Source organism: Vulpes vulpes, chromosome 10 (genome assembly GCF_048418805.1).
Source record: "Vulpes vulpes isolate BD-2025 chromosome 10, VulVul3, whole genome shotgun sequence".
In the NCBI taxonomy this organism is placed as follows: Eukaryota; Metazoa; Chordata; class Mammalia; order Carnivora; family Canidae; genus Vulpes; species Vulpes vulpes.
This window is the reverse complement of record NC_132789.1, coordinates 37936592-37957049: the sequence shown is the minus strand read 5'-3', so window position 1 is coordinate 37957049 and position 20458 is coordinate 37936592. Positions and strand designations below refer to the sequence as shown.

At 47.8% G+C, this 20458-nt stretch overlaps 3 long non-coding RNA genes across 3 annotated transcripts; all 3 read right to left on the bottom strand.

The window, feature by feature from the left end:
- Positions 1-778: 778 nt before the first annotated feature.
- LOC140594177 (uncharacterized) lies at positions 779-2487 on the bottom strand. Its single transcript, XR_011994757.1, has 3 exons — positions 2359-2487; positions 1806-1922; positions 779-1096 (listed from the first exon to the last, which is right to left on the bottom strand). It is a non-coding gene; the product is annotated as an uncharacterized lncRNA (long non-coding RNA).
- Positions 2488-7405: 4918 nt separating this feature from the next.
- Positions 7406-9114, bottom strand: LOC140594332 (uncharacterized). The gene is made up of 3 exons (XR_011995051.1): positions 8986-9114; positions 8433-8549; positions 7406-7723 (listed from the first exon to the last, which is right to left on the bottom strand). It is a non-coding gene; the product is annotated as an uncharacterized lncRNA (long non-coding RNA).
- A 4917-nt stretch (positions 9115-14031) lies between these two features.
- Positions 14032-15740, bottom strand: LOC140594175 (uncharacterized). The gene is made up of 3 exons (XR_011994755.1): positions 15612-15740; positions 15059-15175; positions 14032-14349 (listed from the first exon to the last, which is right to left on the bottom strand). It is a non-coding gene; the product is annotated as an uncharacterized lncRNA (long non-coding RNA).
- Between the last annotated feature and the right edge of the window lie 4718 nt (positions 15741-20458).

Sequence of the window (20458 nt, the reverse complement as noted above, 5' to 3'; positions counted from 1 at the left end):
AATCCTGTGCCTACCGCTTGCCCTCGTTTTGAGTCCAAAATGTGAACTATGTGATATAGAGATCCACAGCGAAAAATGAAACTGGTTTTAGGTCCATGTGACCTCTGAGGTGTTAGGTACCAAATTTATCACACTGTAGGAGCACCACCATGGTCCAGATCACAAGGAAAGCCCCGCTGAAGGTGAGCTCACACTCCAAAACTAGGAAACGGTCGAGCAAACAATCCATGTGAGGGATGGTCAACAGGTATAAGAAAGGGCATATTTACACAAATACTTCACCAATAATTTCATGTCATGAAAGGCGTAGAACAAAAACTTGAAGTTCTATGAAAAAGTACAAGACCCTGAAGAACAGATGCCAAAACAAACAAACAACGAAACCAACCCCAGAAAGAAAAATGGAGTCATTGAGATAAAGAAATCAGTGGATAGTATACACTTCAGATGGACACCACGTACTTTTTAAAGATGGTATATATTTAATCACGAGAGACACAGAGAGAGACAGGTAGAGACACGGGCAGGGGGAACGCAGGCTCCAGGCAGGGAGCCGGCTGTGCGGCTCGATGCCGGGACTCCAGGATCACGCCCTGGGCCGAGGGCACATGCTAAACCGCTGGGCCACGCAGCCATGCCCAAGATGAGGGATTTGAGCCAGTGCATGCGGGCAGAACAATGTGAGACTCCACAAAGGAAAGGTCCGACTGACGCTTGAAAGTCATCTTTATGTATCCACGCATGGCACACAGGCTGGGTTTCAGGAACGAGGCTGAGATGGGCGCTGAACACCACGTGTGGCCATCATCTTCTCCCAAGCTCCACACTGTAGCGTTGTGGAGCGCGATATCGCTGTGCACCCTGACATGGTTCAGCCTGCGGTCATCACATTGCGGGCTGACCCAGAGACGAGATCGTGGGCATCAGAAGGACGCCCCAGGGGGAGGGAGGGCGACTTGGGTCCAAAGTCCGTGGGGCCTGGGCCAGCACACCCCAGGGGCTCAGCACACGATCACAGGATGAAAGAATGGACGTTGTTGACGTGGTTACACGGAGAAGCAACAGCAAGCGCTCTGACACGTCCATCTTAGAGAAGCTGTAAGATTAACTTACACAATTAACCGAATGGATACATTTTCCTCAAATTTACCAGGAGGGCAGAAGTTGCAGGTGTTTGAGTGTGGCTTCCCCAGTGTCCCCACTTTGGGAGTGGCGTGGTCTCATGTCTGGGGTGGGGGGCAGGGGGCCCTAAGTTACACTGGGGCTAATGGAGCTCTCTCAGGCTCAGCTCCCCTTGTGGAGGCTGGGCGTCCCCGCTGGACCCTTTGGTCTCCCAGTCTGCTCTCCAGGGTTGATGCCCCACTGGCGAAGGGAAGCTCCAGTAAATGAGGAGCTTTCTACTAAGGCCTTCCTTCCTTCCCTCTCTCCCTCCTTCCTTCCCTGCCTACTTCCTTCTTTCCTTCCTTCCTTCCTTCCTTCCTTCCTTCCTTCCTTCCTTCTTTCCTTCCTTTCTTTCCCCTCCCTCCTTCCTTCCTTCTGTCCCTTCTTGCTTCCTCCCTTTCTTTCTCTTGCCATGGGTCCACACCTCCCTCCCTCCCTTGCTTTCTTTGAACTGAGCTCTTTACCCCAATTGCCCTGAGGCAGCCCCACAGGCAGCCCTGTGACAGCCCAAGACACCTGCTTGGACTAGAGTTGTAGAATGGGGTGAGAGGGCCACGCCCCACAATAGAAAGGTAGAGAGGCAAGGGCTATGGAATTTTGGCTCTTGTGGTAAGTCTCGTATCCGGTAGCAAAATGATTCTTACCAGTTCTTAAAGGAGTCATGGGTATTCCTGGCTCTTTTGCCTGTCGCTGCAAAGTATCATCAGCTTCTCACGTTTCCTGAAGATATGTGTCCGAATTTGATTGAGATTCCACGGGATCTATATATTGGTTTATGAAGATGACTTTAATATATATACGAATATATATATATATATATAATGTATACTTACTATGTACACATATGTATAATCTGTTTATTTGATGCTATCACCTGGAAAGGATATGGATGTATACTTTCCTTCCAGGCTCGGGTCCTGCCATTTTCTGGGATTCAGAGGTTCAAGGGTCAGAGCTTCAATGAGATCATAATGTGGGGCCCCCTTCTTTTTTGCAGGAAGCATTTGTTAACGGCAAAAAGTCCCTAGTCCGTTTCCACAAATCCTAGGTGCAGAACAATAGAGTCTTGGAAGAACCAGACCAAAGAACCTTGAATCCTTCTATGTCTATAATAGGGGTCTTGTGCTTGTGTGGGAGTTCTTCGAGGTCACCCATTCTCGCATTCACTTTCATCCAGGGCAGATCAATAGGACTCACCTGTGTAGAGATCAGATGACATGATTTCCACTCACTCTTCTCTACCTTGTGTCCTTGGTCTTGCTGTTTGCTCTGGGGTCACAGACCAAATTCCATGGAGAAACCAGTTATAAATGTAGAATTCATTCAGGCCGGCTAATTAGGAAAGAGAGGAAAGAAACTGGTTTTCTGGCAGAGACGACCCTGCTAAAGGTATCTCTGGCATCTGAAGGCGATTTACAAGGATGAAGGTAACATACAGAGAATAGTACGATAACCACGTTGTGGGTGAAAACGTCATGATGGACAAGGCTTACCCTGCAAGCTAAATGTTGATTGGCATTGTCTTGAGTTCCCAACATTCACCAAGTGAAGCTCCTGGGGATCGATTGTTCTGGCAATTCTGGATGATGTCAGAACCGTCCCACTCACAGGGAAATCATCTCTCCAGGATAGGATTTGTGAATCACGGAGGTCTGGATGGAGTTGGCTGGAATGTTGGGGAGGATAAGACTTTAACGTCTACTTAGGGCTGGGAGGGGGAGTAGGAGCAAAGAACAAACTGGAGTAACGGAGAACAGTAGCGAGAAAAAAGGAGCGGGGGCTGGAGGTTTTGGAAGGAATAGAGCAAGATTTGGGTGGGGAAACCTGTACGTTAGGGCGGCAAGGAGGGACAGCACTATGAACAGGAGGGAAAGAGATAGGCTTATGAGTTGAGAGGGGTGGCCGACGCTGGGGAGTATTCTGTGGACAAAAAGAGTTACGTACAAGAGGAAAGGGCCTTGGACAATGAGAGAAGGAAGGAATAGAGTAGATAGAAGGAGACCGGGGTTGAGAGGAGGAAGGAAAAGAGTGGGTAGGTGGAGCTCGGGGTCGAGAGGAGGAAGGAAAAGAGTGGGTAGGTGGAGCCCGGGGTCGTGAGGAGGAAGGCAAAGAGTGGGTAGGTGGAGCTCCGGGTCGAGAGGAGGAAGGAATAGAGTGGGTAGGTGGAGCCCTGGGTGGAGAGGAGGAAGGAATAGAGTGGGTAGGTGGAGCCCGGGGTCGTGAGGAGGAAGGAAAAGAGTGGGTAGGTGGAGCTCCGGGTCGAGAGGAGGAAGGAATAGAGTGGGTAGGTGGAGCCTGGTTTCGGGAGGAGGAAGGAATAGAGTGGATAGGTGGAGCCCGGGGTGGAGAGGAGCAAGGAATAGAGTGCGTAGGTGGAGCCTGGGGTCGAGAAGAAGAAATCCGAGGCAGCTTTTTTGTCATTTCTCCAAGGGCGTTTGGCTAGTTACTCATCTTGACCAAATGAGTAACTGGACATAAGCTCAGACTTACCCCATTATTTATGTCCCAAGCCAGGCCGCGCATCATCCCCTGGCTCAATGCCCATTGTGATACGTGTGGGCCCCTCCCTCTGGGCACGTCAGCAGGCTCACCAGCCAGGGACATGGCCCCGGGTGCGAGGTTGGAGAGTGATCCCAGGAAATAGCAGACAGAAGAAATGTCATAGGAGTCCCTAGGCCTTGGGAGAACATGTAGTTTTGCCCCTCACTAGGCAAAGATCGATCCAAGGGCTGTGCTGCAGTCCGGGCCTGGGCACCAAGAGAATGCATCGGAAGCAGGTGTGGGTAAAGTGGGAAGTGCATGCCTCCAGCTAGTTAACTTATTCCCTTCTCCAAAGCCCTCGTACATCACTTAGGCCACTCCATGAATATCAGTGATATTATTAAGAAGTCCAGGTGAATACCTGGAAAACTTCCTGTTTCCTTAGTCGGTTTCATGATTTCCTGTTTCTTGAGTTTCCTGGCTTTAACTGTAACCTGGATTTTCCATGAAAATACTGCTTCCTTTGCGTATGTCTTAAATAGGGACCCTTCCTCCCAAACTCTACGGTTCTTCGAGGTGGGGATGTACAGTATTTTCCTTGTTTCTTCTGACACCTTCAAGCTATTATGCCTCTTCCTCATTAGGAAATCTCTTGTTCCATAGAAACTTTGCTACTCACCATTTCCCTGGCACTCCAGATATAGATACCCGTTTCTTCGATGAGAAACTTGCGCTTATCTCAAAGTCTTAGTCTTGAAGCCATCATCGTTTTTGAACAAAAATATTTATTTATTAGAGAGAGTTAGACAGAGAGAGACAGACAGACAGACAGAGAATGACAGCGAGAGCAGGACGGAGGGAGGGAGAGAGAGAGAGAGAGAGAGAGAGAGAGACAGGGAGGAGAGGCAGTGTGTGTGAGAGAGAAGAAGCTGGGGAGGGGCAGAGGGAGAAGTAGAAGGAGATGTCCCACTCAGTGTGGAGTCTGACATGTGGCTTGATCCCAGGAACCCAGGATCATGATCTGGAGCAGAGGCAGATGCTCAACGCACTGAGCAACCCTGGCACCCCTTGAGTCCATCATCTTGAGTGACGTCAGCGTCCATGTAGATGATCCCGTTCAATCTACAGTGTCCATGTAGATTCAATGCTTTGTCTTCTCCTTTGATTTCTTTATCAATAATATCCACCCATCCATTCTACCTCAGCTGCTGCTTATGGCCATACCTGGTGTTTTCCAGTACCCAAGAATTTTCCCACTTCTGAAATCATGTACTCACACATTGCATTTTCTGACTACTACTTCCTGAGCTTACAATGTAATCACTGAATTGTTCTTACTTCATGGGGACTACAACCACTGACCCTTCCTTTCTTCTTATTGATTCTGATTCCTTTTATCTTGATTTCTCTCCTCACCCACTTCAGAATCTATGATTCCTAATTTCAATGATTTTCTTACCAAAGTCTATGCTCTCTTGCCAGATCTCTTTATTCTGCTTTCTTGGGCAGAAAATCCCAAGTCTGACAGATTCCAACAATTTGACATTCTGATGTTGATGAATGCTGCTGAAAAAAAAAAATGTCATACAATGAGGAAGATACAACATAATACCCATAATTCTCAATACCTGTAAGACTGTTCATGGTGAGGTTTTTTTTTTTTTTTTATTAGAGTTGAGAAATATGCGAGACAACCTTAATGCACGTCAATAAGGACTTAGGCAAATTGTGGTGCAGCCATGAGAAAATGCTCCGCATCACTTGCCATCGGGGAACTATGAATCGATCCCACAATGAGATACCACCTCACACCAGTGAGAATGGGGAAAATTAACCAGGCAGGAAACCACAAATGTCGGAGAGGATGTGGAGAAAGGGGAACCCTCCTGCACTGTTGGTGGGAATGTGAACTCGTGCAACCACTCTAGAAAAGTGTGCGGGGGTTCCTCAAAGAGTTAAAACTAGATCTGCCCTTCGACCCAGCAATGGCAGTGCTGGGGATTTACCGCAAACATACAGATGCAATGAAACGCTGGGACACCTGCACCCCGATGTTTCTAGCAGCAATGTCCACAACAGCCAAACTGTGGAAGGAGCCTCGGTGTCCATGAAAAGATGAATGGATAAAGAAGATGTGGTGTATGTATACAATGGAATATTACTCAGCCATTAGAAACGACAAATACCCACCATTTGCTTCGACGTGGATGGAACTGGAGGGTATTATGCTAAGTGAAATCATTCAATCGGAGAAGGACACACATTATAGGGTCTCACTCGTTTGTGGAATATAAAGAATAGTGAAAGGGAACAAAGGGGAAAGGAGAAAAATGAGGAGTGGGAAATATCAGAAAGGGAGACAGAACATGAGAGACTGGTAACTCTGGGAAACGAACGGGGCGGGGGGGGGGGGTAAGGGGAGGTGGGGGTGACTGGGTGAAGGGCACCGAGGCGGGCGCGTGATTGGAGGAGCACTGGGTGTTGTTCTATATGTTGGCAATTGAACACCAATAAAAAATGAATTTATATAAAAAAAAAAACGATGGTGCAGCCAATCCTAGTATACGAAAAGGAAATGTCCAGATGTACAAAATAAGGAGAGATAAGCACTTGAGGTTATATTAATGGCAGTGTAGGATGCGGTGGTGTGCAGATGATTAAATTTGTTAACTGCTAGGGGCTTGGTTTTTGCTGCTTATCTGGAAGTAAAACAACTGTCGTCACTGAGAATTGGAAATGTCTCTGACTGGTATCTGAGTTAAACATAATTTCCCCTGAGATACCAAAATCCTGTGCCTGGGATGCCTGGGGGGCTCAAGCGCTGTGCATCTGCCTTTGGATCAGGGATTGATCCTGGGGACCTGGGATCGAGTTCCGCATCGGGCACGCTGAAGGGAGCCTGCTTCTCCCTCTGCCTGTGTCACTGCCTCTCTCTGTGTGTCTCTCATGGGGAAATAAATAAAATCTTAAAACCAAAATAAGAGAAATCCTGTGCCTACCGCTTGCCCTCGTTTTGAGTCCAAAATGTGAACTATGTGATATAGAGATCCACAGCGAAAAATGAAACTGGTTTTAGGTCCATGTGACCTCTGAGGTGTTAGGTACCAAATTTATCACACTGTAGGAGCACCACCATGGTCCAGATCACAAGGAAAGCCCCGCTGAAGGTGAGCTCACACTCCAAAACTAGGAAACGGTCGAGCAAACAATCCATGTGAGGGATGGTCAACAGGTATAAGAAAGGGCATATTTACACAAATACTTCACCAATAATTTCATGTCATGAAAGGCGTAGAACAAAAACTTGAAGTTCTATGAAAAAGTACAAGACCCTGAAGAACAGATGCCAAAACAAACAAACAACGAAACCAACCCCAGAAAGAAAAATGGAGTCATTGAGATAAAGAAATCAGTGGATAGTATACACTTCAGATGGACACCACGTACTTTTTAAAGATGGTATATATTTAATCACGAGAGACACAGAGAGAGACAGGTAGAGACACGGGCAGGGGGAACGCAGGCTCCAGGCAGGGAGCCGGCTGTGCGGCTCGATGCCGGGACTCCAGGATCACGCCCTGGGCCGAGGGCACATGCTAAACCGCTGGGCCACGCAGCCATGCCCAAGATGAGGGATTTGAGCCAGTGCATGCGGGCAGAACAATGTGAGACTCCACAAAGGAAAGGTCCGACTGACGCTTGAAAGTCATCTTTATGTATCCACGCATGGCACACAGGCTGGGTTTCAGGAACGAGGCTGAGATGGGCGCTGAACACCACGTGTGGCCATCATCTTCTCCCAAGCTCCACACTGTAGCGTTGTGGAGCGCGATATCGCTGTGCACCCTGACATGGTTCAGCCTGCGGTCATCACATTGCGGGCTGACCCAGAGACGAGATCGTGGGCATCAGAAGGACGCCCCAGGGGGAGGGAGGGCGACTTGGGTCCAAAGTCCGTGGGGCCTGGGCCAGCACACCCCAGGGGCTCAGCACACGATCACAGGATGAAAGAATGGACGTTGTTGACGTGGTTACACGGAGAAGCAACAGCAAGCGCTCTGACACGTCCATCTTAGAGAAGCTGTAAGATTAACTTACACAATTAACCGAATGGATACATTTTCCTCAAATTTACCAGGAGGGCAGAAGTTGCAGGTGTTTGAGTGTGGCTTCCCCAGTGTCCCCACTTTGGGAGTGGCGTGGTCTCATGTCTGGGGTGGGGGGCAGGGGGCCCTAAGTTACACTGGGGCTAATGGAGCTCTCTCAGGCTCAGCTCCCCTTGTGGAGGCTGGGCGTCCCCGCTGGACCCTTTGGTCTCCCAGTCTGCTCTCCAGGGTTGATGCCCCACTGGCGAAGGGAAGCTCCAGTAAATGAGGAGCTTTCTACTAAGGCCTTCCTTCCTTCCCTCTCTCCCTCCTTCCTTCCCTGCCTACTTCCTTCTTTCCTTCCTTCCTTCCTTCCTTCCTTCCTTCCTTCCTTCCTTCTTTCCTTCCTTTCTTTCCCCTCCCTCCTTCCTTCCTTCTGTCCCTTCTTGCTTCCTCCCTTTCTTTCTCTTGCCATGGGTCCACACCTCCCTCCCTCCCTTGCTTTCTTTGAACTGAGCTCTTTACCCCAATTGCCCTGAGGCAGCCCCACAGGCAGCCCTGTGACAGCCCAAGACACCTGCTTGGACTAGAGTTGTAGAATGGGGTGAGAGGGCCACGCCCCACAATAGAAAGGTAGAGAGGCAAGGGCTATGGAATTTTGGCTCTTGTGGTAAGTCTCGTATCCGGTAGCAAAATGATTCTTACCAGTTCTTAAAGGAGTCATGGGTATTCCTGGCTCTTTTGCCTGTCGCTGCAAAGTATCATCAGCTTCTCACGTTTCCTGAAGATATGTGTCCGAATTTGATTGAGATTCCACGGGATCTATATATTGGTTTATGAAGATGACTTTAATATATATACGAATATATATATATATATATAATGTATACTTACTATGTACACATATGTATAATCTGTTTATTTGATGCTATCACCTGGAAAGGATATGGATGTATACTTTCCTTCCAGGCTCGGGTCCTGCCATTTTCTGGGATTCAGAGGTTCAAGGGTCAGAGCTTCAATGAGATCATAATGTGGGGCCCCCTTCTTTTTTGCAGGAAGCATTTGTTAACGGCAAAAAGTCCCTAGTCCATTTCCACAAATCCTAGGTGCAGAACAATAGAGTCTTGGAAGAACCAGACCAAAGAACCTTGAATCCTTCTATGTCTATAATAGGGGTCTTGTGCTTGTGTGGGAGTTCTTCGAGGTCACCCATTCTCGCATTCACTTTCATCCAGGGCAGATCAATAGGACTCACCTGTGTAGAGATCAGATGACATGATTTCCACTCACTCTTCTCTACCTTGTGTCCTTGGTCTTGCTGTTTGCTCTGGGGTCACAGACCAAATTCCATGGAGAAACCAGTTATAAATGTAGAATTCATTCAGGCCGGCTAATTAGGAAAGAGAGGAAAGAAACTGGTTTTCTGGCAGAGACGACCCTGCTAAAGGTATCTCTGGCATCTGAAGGCGATTTACAAGGATGAAGGTAACATACAGAGAATAGTACGATAACCACGTTGTGGGTGAAAACGTCATGATGGACAAGGCTTACCCTGCAAGCTAAATGTTGATTGGCATTGTCTTGAGTTCCCAACATTCACCAAGTGAAGCTCCTGGGGATCGATTGTTCTGGCAATTCTGGATGATGTCAGAACCGTCCCACTCACAGGGAAATCATCTCTCCAGGATAGGATTTGTGAATCACGGAGGTCTGGATGGAGTTGGCTGGAATGTTGGGGAGGATAAGACTTTAACGTCTACTTAGGGCTGGGAGGGGGAGTAGGAGCAAAGAACAAACTGGAGTAACGGAGAACAGTAGCGAGAAAAAAGGAGCGGGGGCTGGAGGTTTTGGAAGGAATAGAGCAAGATTTGGGTGGGGAAACCTGTACGTTAGGGCGGCAAGGAGGGACAGCACTATGAACAGGAGGGAAAGAGATAGGCTTATGAGTTGAGAGGGGTGGCCGACGCTGGGGAGTATTCTGTGGACAAAAAGAGTTACGTACAAGAGGAAAGGGCCTTGGACAATGAGAGAAGGAAGGAATAGAGTAGATAGAAGGAGACCGGGGTTGAGAGGAGGAAGGAAAAGAGTGGGTAGGTGGAGCTCGGGGTCGAGAGGAGGAAGGAAAAGAGTGGGTAGGTGGAGCCCGGGGTCGTGAGGAGGAAGGCAAAGAGTGGGTAGGTGGAGCTCCGGGTCGAGAGGAGGAAGGAATAGAGTGGGTAGGTGGAGCCCTGGGTGGAGAGGAGGAAGGAATAGAGTGGGTAGGTGGAGCCCGGGGTCGTGAGGAGGAAGGAAAAGAGTGGGTAGGTGGAGCTCCGGGTCGAGAGGAGGAAGGAATAGAGTGGGTAGGTGGAGCCTGGTTTCGGGAGGAGGAAGGAATAGAGTGGATAGGTGGAGCCCGGGGTGGAGAGGAGCAAGGAATAGAGTGCGTAGGTGGAGCCTGGGGTCGAGAAGAAGAAATCCGAGGCAGCTTTTTTGTCATTTCTCCAAGGGCGTTTGGCTAGTTACTCATCTTGACCAAATGAGTAACTGGACATAAGCTCAGACTTACCCCATTATTTATGTCCCAAGCCAGGCCGCGCATCATCCCCTGGCTCAATGCCCATTGTGATACGTGTGGGCCCCTCCCTCTGGGCACGTCAGCAGGCTCACCAGCCAGGGACATGGCCCCGGGTGCGAGGTTGGAGAGTGATCCCAGGAAATAGCAGACAGAAGAAATGTCATAGGAGTCCCTAGGCCTTGGGAGAACATGTAGTTTTGCCCCTCACTAGGCAAAGATCGATCCAAGGGCTGTGCTGCAGTCCGGGCCTGGGCACCAAGAGAATGCATCGGAAGCAGGTGTGGGTAAAGTGGGAAGTGCATGCCTCCAGCTAGTTAACTTATTCCCTTCTCCAAAGCCCTCGTACATCACTTAGGCCACTCCATGAATATCAGTGATATTATTAAGAAGTCCAGGTGAATACCTGGAAAACTTCCTGTTTCCTTAGTCGGTTTCATGATTTCCTGTTTCTTGAGTTTCCTGGCTTTAACTGTAACCTGGATTTTCCATGAAAATACTGCTTCCTTTGCGTATGTCTTAAATAGGGACCCTTCCTCCCAAACTCTACGGTTCTTCGAGGTGGGGATGTACAGTATTTTCCTTGTTTCTTCTGACACCTTCAAGCTATTATGCCTCTTCCTCATTAGGAAATCTCTTGTTCCATAGAAACTTTGCTACTCACCATTTCCCTGGCACTCCAGATATAGATACCCGTTTCTTCGATGAGAAACTTGCGCTTATCTCAAAGTCTTAGTCTTGAAGCCATCATCGTTTTTGAACAAAAATATTTATTTATTAGAGAGAGTTAGACAGAGAGAGACAGACAGACAGACAGAGAATGACAGCGAGAGCAGGACGGAGGGAGGGAGAGAGAGAGAGAGAGAGAGAGAGAGAGAGACAGGGAGGAGAGGCAGTGTGTGTGAGAGAGAAGAAGCTGGGGAGGGGCAGAGGGAGAAGTAGAAGGAGATGTCCCACTCAGTGTGGAGTCTGACATGTGGCTTGATCCCAGGAACCCAGGATCATGATCTGGAGCAGAGGCAGATGCTCAACGCACTGAGCAACCCTGGCACCCCTTGAGTCCATCATCTTGAGTGACGTCAGCGTCCATGTAGATGATCCCGTTCAATCTACAGTGTCCATGTAGATTCAATGCTTTGTCTTCTCCTTTGATTTCTTTATCAATAATATCCACCCATCCATTCTACCTCAGCTGCTGCTTATGGCCATACCTGGTGTTTTCCAGTACCCAAGAATTTTCCCACTTCTGAAATCATGTACTCACACATTGCATTTTCTGACTACTACTTCCTGAGCTTACAATGTAATCACTGAATTGTTCTTACTTCATGGGGACTACAACCACTGACCCTTCCTTTCTTCTTATTGATTCTGATTCCTTTTATCTTGATTTCTCTCCTCACCCACTTCAGAATCTATGATTCCTAATTTCAATGATTTTCTTACCAAAGTCTATGCTCTCTTGCCAGATCTCTTTATTCTGCTTTCTTGGGCAGAAAATCCCAAGTCTGACAGATTCCAACAATTTGACATTCTGATGTTGATGAATGCTGCTGAAAAAAAAAATGTCATACAATGAGGAAGATACAACATAATACCCATAATTCTCAATACCTGTAAGACTGTTCATGGTGAGGTTTTTTTTTTTTTTTTATTAGAGTTGAGAAATATGCGAGACAACCTTAATGCACGTCAATAAGGACTTAGGCAAATTGTGGTGCAGCCATGAGAAAATGCTCCGCATCACTTGCCATCGGGGAACTATGAATCGATCCCACAATGAGATACCACCTCACACCAGTGAGAATGGGGAAAATTAACCAGGCAGGAAACCACAAATGTCGGAGAGGATGTGGAGAAAGGGGAACCCTCCTGCACTGTTGGTGGGAATGTGAACTCGTGCAACCACTCTAGAAAAGTGTGCGGGGGTTCCTCAAAGAGTTAAAACTAGATCTGCCCTTCGACCCAGCAATGGCAGTGCTGGGGATTTACCGCAAACATACAGATGCAATGAAACGCTGGGACACCTGCACCCCGATGTTTCTAGCAGCAATGTCCACAACAGCCAAACTGTGGAAGGAGCCTCGGTGTCCATGAAAAGATGAATGGATAAAGAAGATGTGGTGTATGTATACAATGGAATATTACTCAGCCATTAGAAACGACAAATACCCACCATTTGCTTCGACGTGGATGGAACTGGAGGGTATTATGCTAAGTGAAATCATTCAATCGGAGAAGGACACACATTATAGGGTCTCACTCGTTTGTGGAATATAAAGAATAGTGAAAGGGAACAAAGGGGAAAGGAGAAAAATGAGGAGTGGGAAATATCAGAAAGGGAGACAGAACATGAGAGACTGGTAACTCTGGGAAACGAACGGGGCGGGGGGGGGGTAAGGGGAGGTGGGGGTGACTGGGTGAAGGGCACCGAGGCGGGCGCGTGATTGGAGGAGCACTGGGTGTTGTTCTATATGTTGGCAATTGAACACCAATAAAAAATGAATTTATATAAAAAAAAAAACGATGGTGCAGCCAATCCTAGTATACGAAAAGGAAATGTCCAGATGTACAAAATAAGGAGAGATAAGCACTTGAGGTTATATTAATGGCAGTGTAGGATGCGGTGGTGTGCAGATGATTAAATTTGTTAACTGCTAGGGGCTTGGTTTTTGCTGCTTATCTGGAAGTAAAACAACTGTCGTCACTGAGAATTGGAAATGTCTCTGACTGGTATCTGAGTTAAACATAATTTCCCCTGAGATACCAAAATCCTGTGCCTGGGATGCCTGGGGGGCTCAAGCGCTGTGCATCTGCCTTTGGATCAGGGATTGATCCTGGGGACCTGGGATCGAGTTCCGCATCGGGCACGCTGAAGGGAGCCTGCTTCTCCCTCTGCCTGTGTCACTGCCTCTCTCTGTGTGTCTCTCATGGGGAAATAAATAAAATCTTAAAACCAAAATAAGAGAAATCCTGTGCCTACCGCTTGCCCTCGTTTTGAGTCCAAAATGTGAACTATGTGATATAGAGATCCACAGCGAAAAATGAAACTGGTTTTAGGTCCATGTGACCTCTGAGGTGTTAGGTACCAAATTTATCACACTGTAGGAGCACCACCATGGTCCAGATCACAAGGAAAGCCCCGCTGAAGGTGAGCTCACACTCCAAAACTAGGAAACGGTCGAGCAAACAATCCATGTGAGGGATGGTCAACAGGTATAAGAAAGGGCATATTTACACAAATACTTCACCAATAATTTCATGTCATGAAAGGCGTAGAACAAAAACTTGAAGTTCTATGAAAAAGTACAAGACCCTGAAGAACAGATGCCAAAACAAACAAACAACGAAACCAACCCCAGAAAGAAAAATGGAGTCATTGAGATAAAGAAATCAGTGGATAGTATACACTTCAGATGGACACCACGTACTTTTTAAAGATGGTATATATTTAATCACGAGAGACACAGAGAGAGACAGGTAGAGACACGGGCAGGGGGAACGCAGGCTCCAGGCAGGGAGCCGGCTGTGCGGCTCGATGCCGGGACTCCAGGATCACGCCCTGGGCCGAGGGCACATGCTAAACCGCTGGGCCACGCAGCCATGCCCAAGATGAGGGATTTGAGCCAGTGCATGCGGGCAGAACAATGTGAGACTCCACAAAGGAAAGGTCCGACTGACGCTTGAAAGTCATCTTTATTTATCCACGCATGGCACACAGGCTGGGTTTCAGGAACGAGGCTGAGATGGGCGCTGAACACCACGTGTGGCCATCATCTTCTCCCAAGCTCCACACTGTAGCGTTGTGGAGCGCGATATCGCTGTGCACCCTGACATGGTTCAGCCTGCGGTCATCACATTGCGGGCTGACCCAGAGACGAGATCGTGGGCATCAGAAGGACGCCCCAGGGGGAGGGAGGGCGACTTGGGTCCAAAGTCCGTGGGGCCTGGGCCAGCACACCCCAGGGGCTCAGCACACGATCACAGGATGAAAGAATGGACGTTGTTGACGTGGTTACACGGAGAAGCAACAGCAAGCGCTCTGACACGTCCATCTTAGAGAAGCTGTAAGATTAACTTACACAATTAACCGAATGGATACATTTTCCTCAAATTTACCAGGAGGGCAGAAGTTGCAGGTGTTTGAGTGTGGCTTCCCCAGTGTCCCCACTTTGGGAGTGGCGTGGTCTCATGTCTGGGGTGGGGGGCAGGGGGCCCTAAGTTACACTGGGGCTAATGGAGCTCTCTCAGGCTCAGCTCCCCTTGTGGAGGCTGGGCGTCCCCGCTGGACCCTTTGGTCTCCCAGTCTGCTCTCCAGGGTTGATGCCCCACTGGCGAAGGGAAGCTCCAGTAAATGAGGAGCTTTCTACTAAGGCCTTCCTTCCTTCCCTCTCTCCCTCCTTCCTTCCCTGCCTACTTCCTTCTTTCCTTCCTTCCTTCCTTCCTTCCTTCCTTCCTTCCTTCCTTCTTTCCTTCCTTTCTTTCCCCTCCCTCCTTCCTTCCTTCTGTCCCTTCTTGCTTCCTCCCTTTCTTTCTCTCGCCATGGGTCCACACCTCCCTCCCTCCCTTGCTTTCTTTGAACTGAGCTCTTTACCCCAATTGCCCTGAGGCAGCCCCACAGGCAGCCCTGTGACAGCCCAAGACACCTGCTTGGACTAGAGTTGTAGAATGGGGTGAGAGGGCCACGCCCCACAATAGAAAGGTAGAGAGGCAAGGGCTATGGAATTTTGGCTCTTGTGGTAAGTCTCGTATCCGGTAGCAAAATGATTCTTACCAGTTCTTAAAGGAGTCATGGGTATTCCTGGCTCTTTTGCCTGTCGCTGCAAAGTATCATCAGCTTCTCACGTTTCCTGAAGATATGTGTCCGAATTTGATTGAGATTCCACGGGATCTATATATTGGTTTATGAAGATGACTTTAATATATATACGAATATATATATATATATATAATGTATACTTACTATGTACACATATGTATAATCTGTTTATTTGATGCTATCACCTGGAAAGGATATGGATGTATACTTTCCTTCCAGGCTCGGGTCCTGCCATTTTCTGGGATTCAGAGGTTCAAGGGTCAGAGCTTCAATGAGATCATAATGTGGGGCCCCCTTCTTTTTTGCAGGAAGCATTTGTTAACGGCAAAAAGTCCCTAGTCCGTTTCCACAAATCCTAGGTGCAGAACAATAGAGTCTTGGAAGAACCAGACCAAAGAACCTTGAATCCTTCTATGTCTATAATAGGGGTCTTGTGCTTGTGTGGGAGTTCTTCGAGGTCACCCATTCTCGCATTCACTTTCATCCAGGGCAGATCAATAGGACTCACCTGTGTAGAGATCAGATGACATGATTTCCACTCACTCTTCTCTACCTTGTGTCCTTGGTCTTGCTGTTTGCTCTGGGGTCACAGACCAAATTCCATGGAGAAACCAGTTATAAATGTAGAATTCATTCAGGCCGGCTAATTAGGAAAGAGAGGAAAGAAACTGGTTTTCTGGCAGAGACGACCCTGCTAAAGGTATCTCTGGCATCTGAAGGCGATTTACAAGGATGAAGGTAACATACAGAGAATAGTACGATAACCACGTTGTGGGTGAAAACGTCATGATGGACAAGGCTTACCCTGCAAGCTAAATGTTGATTGGCATTGTCTTGAGTTCCCAACATTCACCAAGTGAAGCTCCTGGGGATCGATTGTTCTGGCAATTCTGGATGATGTCAGAACCGTCCCACTCACAGGGAAATCATCTCTCCAGGATAGGATTTGTGAATCACGGAGGTCTGGATGGAGTTGGCTGGAATGTTGGGGAGGATAAGACTTTAACGTCTACTTAGGGCTGGGAGGGGGAGTAGGAGCAAAGAACAAACTGGAGTAACGGAGAACAGTAGCGAGAAAAAAGGAGCGGGGGCTGGAGGTTTTGGAAGGAATAGAGCAAGATTTGGGTGGGGAAACCTGTACGTTAGGGCGGCAAGGAGGGACAGCACTATGAACAGGAGGGAAAGAGATAGGCTTATGAGTTGAGAGGGGTGGCCGACGCTGGGGAGTATTCTGTGGACAAAAAGAGTTACGTACAAGAGGAAAGGGCCTTGGACAATGAGAGAAGGAAGGAATAGAGTAGATAGAAGGAGACCGGGGTTGAGAGGAGGAAGGAAAAGAGTGGGTAGGTGGAGCTCGGGGTCGAGAGGAGGAAGGAAAAGAGTGGGTAGGTGGAGCCCGGGGTCGTGAGGAGGAAGGCAAAGAGTGGGTAGGTGGAGCTCCGGGTCGAGAGGAGGAAGGAATAGAGTGGGTAGGTGGAGCCCTGGGTGGAGAGGAGGAAGGAATAGAGTGGGTAGGTGGAGCCCGGGGTCGTGAGGAGGAAGGAAAAGAGTGGGTAGGTGGAGCTCCGGGTCGAGAGGAGGAAGGAATAGAGTGGGTAGGTGGAGCCTGGTTTCGGGAGGAGGAAGGAATAGAGTGGATAGGTGGAGCCCGGGGTGGAGAGGAGCAAGGAATAGAGTGCGTAGGTGGAGCCTGGGGTCGAGAAGAAGAAATCCGAGGCAGCTTTTTTGTCATTTCTCCAAGGGCGTTTGGCTAGTTACTCATCTTGACCAAATGAGTAACTGGACATAAGCTCAGACTTACCCCATTATTTATGTCCCAAGCCAGGCCGCGCATCATCCCCTGGCTCAATGCCCATTGTGATACGTGTGGGCCCCTCCCTCTGGGCACGTCAGCAGGCTCACCAGCCAGGGACATGGCCCCGGGTGCGAGGTTGGAGAGTGATCCCAGGAAATAGCAGACAGAAGAAATGTCATAGGAGTCCCTAGGCCTTGGGAGAACATGTAGTTTTGCCCCTCACTAGGCAAAGATCGATCCAAGGGCTGTGCTGCAGTCCGGGCCTGGGCACCAAGAGAATGCATCGGAAGCAGGTGTGGGTAAAGTGGGAAGTGCATGCCTCCAGCTAGTTAACTTATTCCCTTCTCCAAAGCCCTCGTACATCACTTAGGCCACTCCATGAATATCAGTGATATTATTAAGAAGTCCAGGTGAATACCTGGAAAACTTCCTGTTTCCTTAGTCGGTTTCATGATTTCCTGTTTCTTGAGTTTCCTGGCTTTAACTGTAACCTGGATTTTCCATGAAAATACTGCTTCCTTTGCGTATGTCTTAAATAGGGACCCTTCCTCCCAAACTCTACGGTTCTTCGAGGTGGGGATGTACAGTATTTTCCTTGTTTCTTCTGACACCTTCAAGCTATTATGCCTCTTCCTCATTAGGAAATCTCTTGTTCCATAGAAACTTTGCTACTCACCATTTCCCTGGCACTCCAGATATAGATACCCGTTTCTTCGATGAGAAACTTGCGCTTATCTCAAAGTCTTAGTCTTGAAGCCATCATCGTTTTTGAACAAAAATATTTATTTATTAGAGAGAGTTAGACAGAGAGAGACAGACAGACAGACAGAGAATGACAGCGAGAGCAGGACGGAGGGAGGGAGGGAGAGAGAGAGAGAGAGAGAGAGAGAGAGAGAGACAGGGAGGAGAGGCAGTGTGTGTGAGAGAGAAGAAGCTGGGGAGGGGCAGAGGGAGAAGTAGAAGGAGATGTCCCACTCAGTGTGGAGTCTGACATGTGGCTTGATCCCAGGAACCCAGGATCATGATCTGGAGCAGAGGCAGATGCTCAACGCACTGAGCAACCCTGGCACCCCTTGAGTCCATCATCTTGAGTGACGTCAGCGTCCATGTAGATGATCCCGTTCAATCTACAGTGTCCATGTAGATTCAATGCTTTGTCTTCTCCTTTGATTTCTTTATCAATAATATCCACCCATCCATTCTACCTCAGCTGCTGCTTATGGCCATACCTGGTGTTTTCCAGTACCCAAGAATTTTCCCACTTCTGAAATCATGTACTCACACATTGCATTTTCTGACTACTACTTCCTGAGCTTACAATGTAATCACTGAATTGTTCTTACTTCATGGGGACTACAACCACTGACCCTTCCTTTCTTCTTATTGATTCTGATTCCTTTTATCTTGATTTCTCTCCTCACCCACTTCAGAATCTATGATTCCTAATTTCAATGATTTTCTTACCAAAGTCTATGCTCTCTTGCCAGATCTCTTTATTCTGCTTTCTTGGGCAGAAAATCCCAAGTCTGACAGATTCCAACAATTTGACATTCTGATGTTGATGAATGCTGCTGAAAAAAAAAATGTCATACAATGAGGAAGATACAACATAATACCCATAATTCTCAATACCTGTAAGACTGTTCATGGTGAGGTTTTTTTTTTTTTTTTATTAGAGTTGAGAAATATGCGAGACAACCTTAATGCACGTCAATAAGGACTTAGGCAAATTGTGGTGCAGCCATGAGAAAATGCTCCGCATCACTTGCCATCGGGGAACTATGAATCGATCCCACAATGAGATACCACCTCACACCAGTGAGAATGGGGAAAATTAACCAGGCAGGAAACCACAAATGTCGGAGAGGATGTGGAGAAAGGGGAACCCTCCTGCACTGTTGGTGGGAATGTGAACTCGTGCAACCACTCTAGAAAAGTGTGCGGGGGTTCCTCAAAGAGTTAAAACTAGATCTGCCCTTCGACCCAGCAATGGCAGTGCTGGGGATTTACCGCAAACATACAGATGCAATGAAACGCTGGGACACCTGCACCCCGATGTTTCTAGCAGCAATGTCCACAACAGCCAAACTGTGGAAGGAGCCTCGGTGTCCATGAAAAGATGAATGGATAAAGAAGATGTGGTGTATGTATACAATGGAATATTACTCAGCCATTAGAAACGACAAATACCCACCATTTGCTTCGACGTGGATGGAACTGGAGGGTATTATGCTAAGTGAAATCATTCAATCGGAGAAGGACACACATTATAGGGTCTCACTCGTTTGTGGAATATAAAGAATAGTGAAAGGGAACAAAGGGGAAAGGAGAAAAATGAGGAGTGGGAAATATCAGAAAGGGAGACAGAACATGAGAGACTGGTAACTCTGGGAAACGAACGGGGCGGGGGGGGGGTAAGGGGAGGTGGGGGTGACTGGGTGAAGGGCACCGAGGCGGGCGCGTGATTGGAGGAGCACTGGGTGTTGTTCTATATGTTGGCAATTGAACACCAATAAAAAATGAATTTATATAAAAAAAAAAACGATGGTGCAGCCAATCCTAGTATACGAAAAGGAAATGTCCAGATGTACAAAATAAGGAGAGATAAGCACTTGAGGTTATATTAATGGCAGTGTAGGATGCGGTGGTGTGCAGATGATTAAATTTGTTAACTGCTAGGGGCTTGGTTTTTGCTGCTTATCTGGAAGTAAAACAACTGTCGTCACTGAGAATTGGAAATGTCTCTGACTGGTATCTGAGTTAAACATAATTTCCCCTGAGATACCAAAATCCTGTGCCTGGGATGCCTGGGGGGCTCAAGCGCTGTGCATCTGCCTTTGGATCAGGGATTGATCCTGGGGACCTGGGATCGAGTTCCGCATCGGGCACGCTGAAGGGAGCCTGCTTCTCCCTCTGCCTGTGTCACTGCCTCTCTCTGTGTGTCTCTCATGGGGAAATAAATAAAATCTTAAAACCAAAATAAGAGAAATCCTGTGCCTACCGCTTGCCCTCGTTTTGAGTCCAAAATGTGAACTATGTGATATAGAGATCCACAGCGAAAAATGAAACTGGTTTTAGGTCCATGTGACCTCTGAGGTGTTAGGTACCAAATTTATCACACTGTAGGAGCACCACCATGGTCCAGATCACAAGGAAAGCCCCGCTGAAGGTGAGCTCACACTCCAAAACTAGGAAACGGTCGAGCAAACAATCCATGTGAGGGATGGTCAACAGGTATAAGAAAGGGCATATTTACACAAATACTTCACCAATAATTTCATGTCATGAAAGGCGTAGAACAAAAACTTGAAGTTCTATGAAAAAGTACAAGACCCTGAAGAACAGATGCCAAAACAAACAAACAACGAAACCAACCCCAGAAAGAAAAATGGAGTCATTGAGATAAAGAAATCAGTGGATAGTATACACTTCAGATGGACACCACGTACTTTTTAAAGATGGTATATATTTAATCACGAGAGACACAGAGAGAGACAGGTAGAGACACGGGCAGGGGGAACGCAGGCTCCAGGCAGGGAGCCGGCTGTGCGGCTCGATGC